This window comes from Fringilla coelebs (assembly GCF_963513975.1).
Source record: "Fringilla coelebs genome assembly, chromosome: 15".
Lineage (NCBI taxonomy): Eukaryota > Metazoa > Chordata > Aves > Passeriformes > Fringillidae > Fringilla > Fringilla coelebs.
Window position 1 is genome coordinate 10,218,448 of NC_140041.1, and position 12,832 is coordinate 10,231,279.

The following is a 12,832-nucleotide window of genomic DNA, read 5'->3' on the forward strand; positions in this document are numbered from 1 at the left end:
CCCCAGATTACAGACCAGGGTTTGATGCTGCAGGCTGTGTTGTTCAAGGCCTTGATATTCTCATAGCAAGGAGCTTCTGTGCCAAGTTCCCCCAGTGGTGAGCAGTGACAGGAGTGCCAAGTCTCTGGAAGGTTCCCAACCTCTTTGCAGTGGTCTGGAGTTTTATTTATTTCACAGTGCCAGTTATGATTGACAGGAATTGGCATGGGGATAATGAGGACTGCTGCAGAAATGATCAGTGGGTTTGAAAAATCCGTTCTTTGAACACCCAGCATGTAAAGTGTACATCTCCAGTGGGGTGGGGCTTTTGTGGTCTCTCTGAGACCTGGAACATGGCAACTCAATGCAGCCTAATTGCATCCAGCCTCCTAGTTTAAGTCTGTGTTCTCCTCATGACAGCTACAGATCTTACAAAGATTATTGATGGATATCAGAGTGTGTGTTGTGAGCAGTGCACCAAATTTATTCTTCCTGCAAAGGCAGGGAGAGCCAAGACCTGGACAGTGCTGGTGCGCCCAGGCAGAGCTCCCCTGGCTCCTGGCTGCTGCAGCAGCCATGGATCTAATGAGGGCCCAGGAGTGATCTAATTCCTGCAGGAGCCACGCTGAGCACTTCAGCTTCCCTTCAGCTCCCATGGACAGCTCAGCTCTGGGTACAGCCAGGGACCACGGGCTCTCCTGCTTAGGGGGGTTTGGTTCATCTCTTTATTCTGAGCAGTCTCTAGGCATCACTGAAGGGCTTGCTAATTTGTGTGAAAAGCCTGTTATTTCTCTAAATTCCCTCATTTAAATGTGACATTTCTTTGTGTTTCTAAGTGCCAAAATGATCCTTGTTTTTACACCAGGCTTGGAAAGTTTCCACTGAACCTGCTCTGATGTGGTGGGGTCAGATGATTCAGCTGCAAGTAAGAGGCACAAATTCAGCAGCTCCTTGTTGCTGTTCTCTGGTAGAAAGAGAAAATGAGAAATTCCCCATCCCAATGTATGAGCTGAGAAATTGGGTAAACTTCCCACATCTGTCAAAGAGAAAACCAGCCAGAGGCTGGTCAGTATTCCAGTTTCCCCATTACTTGTGATGTGGGTCACAGCTGACCTGTGTGAAGGTCAGCATTTTCATTTCTGGAGGCAATTTCTCTGTGGAAGGGCTGAGACCCACCCTCATTTGCTGTTGAGGGTGGCCTGGAATGCAGTAGCAGAGCAGAAGAGATCTCTGCAGGAGGGTGGTGTCTGTGCAGGCTGGGATGGATTGATTTGGAGGTCAACATGAGATCCTTTCTCATATTTCTCAAATGAAATCATGGAATGGTTTGGTTTGGAAGAGACCTTAAAGATCATCTTGTTCCAACACCCCTGCCAAAGGCAGGGACACCTTCCACTAGATCAGGTTGATCCAACCCATCCAACCTGGCCTCGAACACTTCCAGGGATGGGGCAGCCACAGCTTCTCTGAGAAACCTGTGCCACCCTCACAGGGAGGAACTGCTTCCTAATACCTGATCTAGCCCTCTCCTCTGGCAGTTTAAAGCTCTCCCTCCTTGAATTCCTTCTGGCTTGTCTCCAGGGGCCCCTTGGTTCAGGGTGGAGACATGGGGGGGGGGGCAGGGGGGGGTGTCTCAGCTACTCTGTTTCAGCAAATTTCCAATGGAAAAAAAGGAACAAAAAGGAGTATTGGGTCCCCTGAGACACCTTCCTGTGGCATTTCTTAAACTCTTGAGTAAAGTCAAAGTCTTACTTGGTTTTAGGGGGAGCAGAAGGGGAGCTGCTCAGGCTCTTCTGCAATGAGCAGGGCTTGTGAGCTCGCCCTGAGCCAAGGGCTGCCCACAGCCCTGCTCTGCTGATAAACAGTCCTGGAAAGCTTCCAGCCAGCTCTGGCTGGCAATTAAGAGGTGACCAATTAATGTGATTCCATAGTGGGTGTTTCCAACAGTTCACTGCTCCGTTAGGGTGTTTCCCTGATGACCAGAGCAAGCTGAAGCCATGGGGTGCAAGCTGAGCTGCATCCTGTGCTCTGCACCCCTTCAGGGAAGGAAACTTTGTTCCCCCAGCTTGACACACTTCCTAGCAAAAAGTTCAAATCCTAACCTAGCTGTGTATGTGTTCTTCAGAACTGATGAAGCAGTATTTTCCTACTGAAAGGTTATTCCACCTCCCCTCCCCCTTCAAGTGAGCCTTCATTTTCACTCTCCTTGAAAAAAAAAACCATCTTGTTTCAGCTTTGTCCTGGTCTCATTTTCTTTGCATTTGCAGTTAATTTCCTACTTCAAAGAAAAACAGAAAAGTCTTTGATTTACTAGATTGTCTAAATTCAATATTTTTTCCAGAAACAGTGGCTCAGTGTTTCCTAAAAATAAGTTCAAACATTTGAGTGATACAATTTCCTCACTTCTGACACTCATCAAAATCAGCATATTGCATGCAGTATGGGCTCCTTCATCTCCCTGTGGCAAGCTTAGCATAAATTTTATCCACTTTAAACAATAGCTGTGTTTGCCACACAGTGTCCTAAAGCTGCAAGGTCTGATTCGTGATACAAATAACATGCACAGTTGGATACCTACATTAAGTATGTATGATGAGATCACTTCCAGTAAAATCCTGAAATGCAGTAATGTGAAAAACATCTGGTTGTTGTGCATTTGATTTAAAGTTGGAAGTCTTGGACAAAGAGACTATACATTTATTAATGAGTTCTCTGTTTTATGGAGGTTTCCATGCAATTTGCTCATTAGACTTCAAAAGCAGGAAATTATACCACCTCTTGATTGAAATTAGCTTATTAGACATCAAAAGTAGGAAAATATATGATCTTGGTGGAAAATAATTATTGCACTGGTTTGGTTTTTTAAAAAAATATTTGAATTTAGCATAGCAATTCCCTCCTATGAACCCTCCACTGATGCAATATGTCTGTGTTTGTTTATGTATGCATATGCCAAAAAAAAAAAAAAGATGGGGAAAAATATTTGGATGCTGGCAGCTGGCCACCCTGAGCTGAGCTGATGCCTTAGCAGGAGGTGCTGGTGCATGCAAAGGGGTAATCCCAGAGCAGGGACCTGAGGTCAACCCAAATGTCTAAAGCCACAGCAAGTGGCCACATCAAATCTTTATCCCAGAGCAAGGAGAAGCAGGGCAGAGCAGCTCCTCCCCATCACCTCTGGCCTGGGCTGGTGCCTGACCCTCAGCAGGGCTCTCTGGGGGTCTCACTGCACCCCCTGCTCTGGGTGTCTGCACCCCAGCAAAAATGCTCTGTCTGTTGAGTCCTGTGCACAGCAAGCTGGGGTAGCCATGGAAATCCCACTGTTTAGCAAATTGTAGAGAGGAAAGCTCACAGAGATGGCCAAAGGGATGAATTGGAGCTGCCCCTTGGCAAGCACGGCAGAGAAACTGGTGGGTTGGGGTTTCTAATTTTTCATTCACTTCCTGCTCTGAGAAGTGGAAAATACTTGCAGGGGCATTGCAAATTCCGCCACATTTCTCTTGTGGTCCTGCCTCACCTTGCTGGGTTGGCCTCTCCCTGAGTGCCCCTGGGGTGAGGTGTCCCTCTGCCCCCTCCACCCTGCAGGAATGTGCTCTTGACATCCCCAGAGGCACATATCCTGAGGGAAGGTCCCCAGATATTTGGGGAGCATTGCTGGAAATGTTGCCAAGAGCCAAACTGGCCCTGTGTGATCCATTAATTTGCCCATCACCTCTCTTTCTGTAGGTAAATCCTTGTATTGGACCTCTCTGTTGGTCTCCTGTTTTACCTAGTCCTCACAAATACCCACTTATGGTGGTTTTTTGATAGTTTGTTCAAACATGGAAGTCATGTTGGCAGATTAGCCTGGAAAAGTCTAAGAAATGTGTATTTTAAGGTATCTATACTTCTGGAATTGCTTTGTGCTACAGTCCTTCTGATGCTGCTCAAAGGTGCATTTGTTTCTGTATTTTGTTTGCTGCTGCTGAGGATTTTGCTGCATTAATCCTCAGTTTCTAATAAATTGCTATGTATCTATAGAGAGGATTATTATTTTAGTCCCTACAACCTCTGGTGTAGGGAAACAGGGATGGCAAAGCAGTGTATCTCTGCAGCAGTCACTGTGCTGCCCTTAGAAATATGGGCAGCGAGCCAAGCAGAATTTAAACAGTTTATTCAGAAATAACAGTTATTTAGATCTTGCCTCAGGCTGCATATTTGGGATGTGGATACACAAATCCTTTGGCTTGGGCACGGTGGAGATAAATACAACCAGTTTCCACCCCATGTGCAGTTCCCCATGAGAAGGAAAGATGGAAACCTCAAGACTTTACAATCTGTAAACAGTTTTTCTGACCAGTCATTTTTAACTCATTCTCTTCTGGCTACTCCTCTTTTGGGTCCAGCAGTGTTTCAAACACGACCATGCTTTGCTGCATGCCCCTGCCTGGGCCAGGAAATGTCTGAGGAAACCTGTCCTCTGGGTGTACAGACCATTACAAATGAGCTCTTACTGGAAAATACTCTCCTAAGGAAACCATCTGCGTACAGCCTGACTCATGCAGGAGCTGACGAAGCAGACAAGCCACCTCTCCTCTTTCAAAAACCAGGTTAGCCCCTTGTATAAATGTTCTTTTCCAGTAGCACCATGACTTTATCCACCAGGCATGTTCTGCTGAGCCTGCTGTGGGTCAGCTCCCAGGAAAGCACAACCAAGGCACGACAGCCCCACGAGCACAGCACATCTGCTCTGTGTTTTCACAGGATTTATGGCAACATGCTGAAAGTATCTGTGCAGATGCATGTGTGTATAGATATGAACAAATAATACCTTATCACTGATCAGAAATCCTGCTTGCTACTCTAATGCCAACAAATGTATTTTTAGGCTTCTCAGATCGCTTGCTGCCAAAATTCCCACGTAGCATGCTTGCATAATAGAGTAAAATGAAAACAGCAACTCCATTGATCTTCAAAACCAACTGCACTTCATTTTTCCACATGAAAAGCTGATGGAGAGATTTATACATGGTATTCCTATATTCCTGCAGTTAAGACTAGGGTACTTAGCAGGAGAATGGTTCAGCTTTGGACTGTAAGGAATCATTTATCTTCATGTAATACCAGGGAAGGTCTCTAATTATTTAACTGCTTACAGGGTTTATAACATTAGCTCAGATTCCTCACATTAGGCTCTTTATTTGCTTTTTATTCTGAAAAAATGTGATAGCCTTTGGAAGGAAGAGAAACAGGGGTTTTTTTTCCTAGACAAACAGAAATTGGAGCTATGACTTGGCAGGAAATTTTCTTGATGACTTTTTTACAGACTAGATTTCACTATTTCAATGCTTTTGTGTTTTCTCCTTCCCACTCCCTTTCTTTTCTTTCTTCCTTTAAATGGGAAGGACCTTTTCTTCCTCCTTTTCTGCTTTTTACAGACTGAGCAGAACATGAGGCAATAGAACTGGGGACTGACGTTAGTGCCAGACATTTCCCTGTGGGCAGACAAAACAGGAAAGTCAAATTCCAACTTGAAAAATATGAAAAACCCTCGGTGAAGATGCCCAAGGTCTTCATGCAGTGCATGGGCCAGGTGCTCAGCTGTCATTAGTGTGAGACATCCCTGGCTCCTTGGTGCTGGATTACCCCAGGATTTACAGTCTGGGGAGCACGCAGAGCTCGCAGGTGACAGCTTGATGGGACAGGTTCATTCCAGATGTGGCAGTGAGCAGCTGTGCTGCCTTCCCCTGGCTGCTCTCCCTGCTCCTGCTGGTGGGTTCATCCTCCCACAGGTAACCCCAGGGCCCCTCTGCTGGCAGCTGGGAATGCCAAGGAGCCCGAGGGCAGCGAGGAGCCTTGCACAGGTAGCAGGATGGGGTGAATCATGGCTGTGGTAATGTCAGACTTTGCAACCATTTCTCATTTGCTGAACAAAGGCTTTTATGGGACAATAGTGCAGTGTGTGCTCTGTAAAAGCCAAGGGAGTGAAGGACAGCAGGGAAACCAGAGCAGTGAGAACTAAATAGCCCATGGCAGGTATGGAGCCTGCTTCCTTCTCTGATTTTTGGTTTAAATGGAGTACTTAGCATTAGACCTCTCCTCCTACTAAAATCAGTATTGCCCCATATCCTCCTTTTTTCCTTTAGGTTACTTAGAGCCTTCCAAACTTTAGGGAGAAAAAATATTAAATTAATCATTGTTAAGAAATAATAATTTATTGCAGTTGTCATCAATCCACCGATCAGGCTCTTCTTACCACAGCCAAGCAATCCTCACCTTTGCCTGGTGGAGGTGACCAGCCCTGTTTTCAGGGGTGCAAAGCAGGGGGCTGTGGTCAGGCTCCCCCCAGGGCTGCCATTCCTGGTGGCAGTGTCCCCATTTTTGGGGTGTCCCTGGGCCATGGAGCAATCCCAGCCACTGCAGGACACTCCACACATGAGTGCTCTGCCAGAAACACTTCACATAAATCCTCCCGGGCTCATAATGCCATTTTTTTGCAATGACTGTTTTGGCTGGGAGCTGTGTAGACTTACTGGAAAAGGAATAACCACTGTTACAAGTGTCAGAACCAAACATTTGCTTTGCTCCCCACTTTCACCCATCTCCTTTTTCCCTCAAGGTTTCTCTTTCCATCCCATTTTGCTTCCCAGGCTGGAGCCAGCGCCTGGGGGTTCCTGGGTGTTCAGGACCAACCCTGTCGCTGACTGGAAAAGAATTGCCTGGTTTTGTCCTTCCTGGGGCAGGAATAAGGTGACCCTTGTGCTTCCCACCATACTGTCTGCACCTCAGGAGAGCTGCACTCAGGCTCCAGGGCTCCATCCCTGAGATGAGGAGGTGGCAGGAGGGAGGTGTGGGAGGCAGGAGGGGGCAGGTCTGCTGGGGCAGGCTTGGGGATGCACAGGGCTCAAGGGAAACTTGAGGCACGCTGTTATTCAGCACAGGGGACCCCAATTTTGCAGGTTTCTGGGGTTTTGGTAATATTTCCTTTATTTCCATTGACTTTAAGGAACAATTTCCATGAGGCAACTCCCCAGGGCGTTGGGGAAGGGAGCATGGGAAAGGGTGGGGGGATGGAAAGCAAACCTTCAGGGTGGGGAGAGGAGGGACAGGGCTCTGGGAGACAGGTTTCCCCCAATTTCCTCAGGGAAAACCTGAAGCACCCGACTTCTGAGATCTTGTTTTGGAGAGAGCCAGCAGCTAGGGCCAAGGATTTGATAGCAGGGGAGGAAAAAGGAAATAAATCATCACTGGGAACTGTGTGAGAGGCAATGAGCTGAGTCAGCACGTGTGGGCTCAGTGTCACACAGACACATCTTCTGGTGGTTTTGTGTCAGGAAATCTGGAGGATGGTTCCAAGCAGTGTTGGCCATGCTGGGCTCCCCTGGCTGATGCGAATCTGGGAAGGGCTCAGCCTCCAGCTGCTTTTCAAATGGATGTGGTGTGAGCTGTCCTCTGCAAAATTGGAGGATTTGAGTTAAAATGAGGCACTAAGGATGTCTCTGAGGAGATATCTGTGCTCTTCTACAGCACGTGGTTGTCCTGTTTTGGAAGCAAACCTCGTTGTTTGGGATTTTTGCTGAGTTGCTCTATTATCTGCTCCACCCATTTATGGCACACTGCTGTGGAAGTGATGGTGAAGGTGAAGGTGGTTTTGCACCAGGCAGAACATCTCAACCCATGACATCTCTGCAGCACAGAGATAAGCAAGGCCTGACTTCTTGGTTTATCTGGCAAAGGTCTGGTGCTTGTTCTGAGGCTGCACTCAGCTTCACACCCTCAGAAGTGTTTGCCAACCTTCCCTGGTGCTTTGTGTGTCCACACTGGGCACCTTGTACCCCTCACTGAGGGTGCTGTTGAGCTCCCACACAGGATGTGGGCTGGGTGCTGCCCACTGTCCTGGGTCAGTGTTGAAACCCATGGACAAGGAATAAACCTCCAGGAGCTGAGCATTTCATCCTCTCAACCTGGGAGAGATTTGTTCAGATGACTTACATTAATTTTAATGGAAACTGTGTGTAGAAACCACAAGCCTAAATCAAGAAGATTATGTCAAAAGAGCAGACTTCATATCCATAAATCCAAATGACAGACTCCAAGTGGGTTTTTCTGTTCACTGCAAAGAACCCATCACTATTTTCAGCTTCTTAGAGCTGACACAATGCCCAGTCTTCATGAGGATCGAGTTTTGGAATGGTTTTTTGTAATTCAAAGGATAAAGGAAGAAATCTCCCCAAGAAGGGTCATGTTAATAAGCAGCTGCACTGAAGGAACAGTTCTCAGAGACTTCAGCCCAAGTTCTGGCTTGGCATCTCGCAGCAGACTCTGTGCCAAGGTGGGCTGGGCTGCTGAATTGCATTTCCTTGTGGTGCTGTGGTTGGGAGCATGGTAAAGGATGTTGCATCAGTCCTGCCTGCCCATCCCAGCAAGGAGGCTGGCACTTTCCATGGAAGAAACAGTCTTTCCTGTCCAGCTGTACTTCAAAAATTCTATCCATTAACTGCAGTGAAAGGAGGGGAAAATATAACCTTCAGAGATCTCCACAATGGATAGTACTGATTTTTTTGAGGATAATTCAGCTTGACAGAGCCCCTCTTGAGCTTGTAGGTAGGAGATGGAGGTATAAGACAAATCCAACACAGCAATCACAAACTGATCAAAATGAAATTGAAGGAAGGGATGAAATTTGATGTATTGCAAGAGGTCAAGAAAACCACAACATTGGGCAAAGAAAAGGCAAGCAGGCTTGGAACCAAAATCCTGTTGTGTTCTGTGCCTGAGAGAGCCCCTTGTCACAGAGTCACAGCCTTCCCCATGAGCAAGACAAGAGCCCCACCACAGGGCTCTCCTTGCTTGTGGGGAAGGAGCAGTCAGAAGATTTCCCCCTCTTCTATCCTGAACTGCTCCCAGCCAGCCCTCCCACCTGCTCCTTTTCTCCAAAGCCCTCCTGACCTCAGTGCCTGCTTGAGCTCCTGCCTGGCTCCCTGGGGCTGGCATCACCAACACAGAAGTCTGATGCCACCAGACTTTAGGAGACCCCCACAGCCTAGGGCGGTCAAACCCCCCTGGCTGGACACACATCTGCTACTGGTTCCTCTCTACAGATCCTAAAATGCCTGTGCAATGTGGTGCCCTGTGCCAGTGCTCCAGCAGCACCTCTAGGGCAGGTCTCAAGACCAGCTGGGATGGGGATCTCCTCATGACCCATCAGACAACAGCCCTGTTTCTGGGGAAGGAAGGAAAAAAACCCTGCAAACCCCTGCCTGCTTTTAAAAAAAAAAAAAAAGCTATTCTGCCAGGAAACAGTAGCCATCACTAATGAACAGGGAGCCACTTGTCATTAGGCTCTTGTCAGTGACTGACATGTTTGTGGCTCTGGACATCTGGAAGGGATTTAGCAGAAAGGTCTGGATCCTGTGACACTGCTAATCTCCCTGGCTGATGGATTGAAGGGAATGAGGTAGAAGGAGAAAACTGAAGACCCAAGAGCTGATTCTTCCCACATGTGAAATAAATAAAGGACCTGCTCAGGAGAGAGGGTAAACAACAGCATCCTGCAGCATCAACAACCTTCCCTTGCTTTTCCATTCTCCAGTTATTTATTGGAGTTAACTACAGTGTGCCAAAAGCAAAACACACTCAGAGCCACAGGGTGTGGGTTTCTGCAGGGTGGTGGAGCTCAGGGACTCTCCCCTCTCTGACTCCCCAGCCACCTTCCCCTCTTGGATGGAAGGTCTGGGGCTCAGTGATGTTTCCCTACAGAGGTGGTGAGCAGAGCTTGAGCTACACCCCAGACCACCTCCTGCTAAAACCCTCACCCAGACTTTGTGAGTACTTTGGAGGCTCAGCCTGTGGCCCTGCCTTTGTGCAGGATGACCCCAGCAGACCCCATTGCTGACCTGAGACAAATGTGGGAGTCCTCCCACTGCTGCAGACCTGGGGGAGACACAATGGGACCCAGAGGGTTTAACTGTTGGTTTCATCTTCCTGGTAGAGAGATTTCCCAAAGTCAAATCTGGGAGCTGGTGGTTGATACAGAGCTCGTCTGTGGGAGACCTGAGCTTGGCTGCGGGTAAAGGGGCTGCTCTGGGTGAGCCATGCTCAGAAATCACCCAGTCTTACAGAAAAATCCACAGCTAAAGTCTGATTCAAAACAAGGGGCATGATCTGCCTTTTCAATCTCCTTGACTATCTGGTTGTCAGGTTCTTCTGAGTGACTCAAATTTCATCTTGACTGAGGTTTGGGAAACCTTCCAGCTGCAAATGCCACCCACAGTAAGTTGGTTGTGTTCTTTCCCTTGGTTCAGTCCTGCTCAAGAAAACCTCATGCCTAGACATGGTGCTGCTATACATTGTGTACTGATGAGCAACATATTTGAAGTTGTTTCTAGGAGTATGACACATTATTTGGACGATTATCTTAAGCATGGCAGTCCAAAAATATACCATTGGATGTCTCATGGTTTTGAGATGGTCTTTTTTTAGTACCATCTGGGCTGAAATAATAAGGGTCTATCCAGGACCCATGAGCTCAGACCTCAGTAGGATTCACATACAATTCCTAATTTGGACAATTCTGGATTCAAACAGTCACTGGAGGAAAATGGTCAGGGAATTCCCTGGTCCTTCAGTTTAAAGTGTAAATCACCAAAGGCCAGTGAAAGCTAATGAGCAAGTCAAAGATACCTTAACCAGCTAAACAGATACTCCCAGCAGTAATCAGCTCAGAAAGCATTTAAATGACCTCTAAAAAAAATGTTTTATCATACTTTTAACTTTTGAGAAGGATTTGTGCTTAAAAGAGCTTTCAGGGAGTTTGACAATTGGATTTTGCCAAGTTCTGGAAAGTTAGAGCAACAGGTGCCCAGAGCTGGTGCTGGAAATTCAGTGTTGGCAGCCTTGACGTGCTCTGGAGCAAGTCCTTGTGCATGTTTAGGTGTGTATTTGCACATCATGTCCCTAAACCCCTGTGGTTTATTTCCTGGCCAGCCCCATGCAGGGATGAGTGTGCTCCATCTTCCACCTACCTGACCTGGCCTCCAGAAAAACAGGAGAGTCTGGGATTCAACAGGCATGACCTCATCCAGGGAGTTTCACATTACTGCAAGGATTAGGACCATATGACTGGAAAGCCCATCTGATAAATATTTGTTCCTGCTCATGGATGAAGCATCTCTCCTGCAGCAGCTGGAGGAGGGAATGTTGTCCTCCTGCTTCTCCTGGCTCTGCCGGCACGCCGGGCTCCCGGTGTAAATCAGCCCATCCCTGTGCTGCAATAAAAGAAGCAAATGTGTCCACTTGCCAGCTTCAGAGCTGGAGAGTGATGAGTGTGGACAGTGCCAAACCATTGTGAAAAGCAGACGTAGAAGAATCAAAAACTAATAATGAAGAAATTAGTCCGTCTTGGTTGTGTTAGAACTGCCAGACTAATCCTCCTGGAATCCTCCCAGGCCGGAGCATCACTTACTCACTTTCTCAGTAGCTGGCAGCTCTGCTTTTTAAAAGTAGTGGTGGAAACTACTTTGGCTTTAAGAAAATCTTTATTTGTAGTGAGGTTTTGCTTCATTTGAATTCCAGATTTACAGGCACTTGGGGCTAATGGGAATACAAACTCCCATTGCATCACACCAAAGAAATCACTTTCCTGATTCTTCCCGTCAGTGCCCAAAGCTGAGTTTGTTGACCCTTTCTGAGTGAGAAGCCCCACCAAAATCCTGAGCTCAGTTCACCTAAAGAAGAGGAACTGGATTTTAGCCCAAGATGTCTTGCTTTACAACGTGCTATGTCTCCTATAAAATCCATGTCTCCAGTTTCTCACTGCCTTGGCTATGCCAAAGTCCTGGTGCATGTTCAGACATCCTCTACAAGACCTATTCCCACACGTGCATCTCTTGTAAAGAGCCATAAACCTACGTGCATGTGAGCTCAGAAATGTGTGTGTGTGCTTTGCAGGACAAATCAGCATGTGCCTGCTGCAAATTCTTGACTGAAACCTGTAGAAAATGCTGTTCCTCATATTTTATGGAAAATAAGCGACATGGCCCTGGCTGGCTGTAAAAGTGTTTTATCCAGGAACATATGTCTGTACATTGAACTTGCACAATGAAGGCAATTATTTTCCATTCAACCCTCCTGACACATATTGCAATGCTGGTTCTCAGCAGTGGTGAGGAAATGGATCCAAACCCCTCCAGCTCTGCCTGGCCCTTTATCAAGGAGCCTCTGCAAGCACTGCAGATTATATCATTAAATCATTCCCTCCTAGAAGCAATCACTAGCCTTGTCATGTTATCTGCTCAGCTGTAACAAGAAAACCACTGCAACTCAATTAGGGTACAAGTCCCCCAAAATTCCTCACAGTAATGATGGACTGCAATATCTCATTGAGAAGTGTGTGTCCCTATGGTTTTGGGGTTTCTAGGTGCATGTGCATCATGGGCTGGGGGAAAGCACTGCTTTTTGGGCATGCAGCCCCAAAGCAGACAGTGGTGAATGGTGTGTCTCTGTCTGAGGAAGCAGAAGGAAAAGGTGAAATCCAGACATGAAGGAGCTGGTGAGGTACAGAATCACCTTCAGTGTGTGATGTCAAAGCTGAAGGAAAGCCTGAGGAGGTGTTTTGCTGCCAGTGGTGGGATGCCAGGCAGGAGAGCACACGAGGGTGTTTTGCTCATGTTCCCACACAGTCCAGCCCGGTGGGGATCAGCGTGGAGGTGGCCAGTGACATCTTTCCAAGCTGTTACAGAAACCAAGAGGAGAGATCTGTCAGTTTTCTCCCTCCCAGTTGTGCAGGGCCTCTCCAGTGTCAGGTCTGTATCAAACACAATCATTAAGGTTGGAAAAGACCTTTAAGATCATCACTTCCAAATACTAAGCCAGCTCT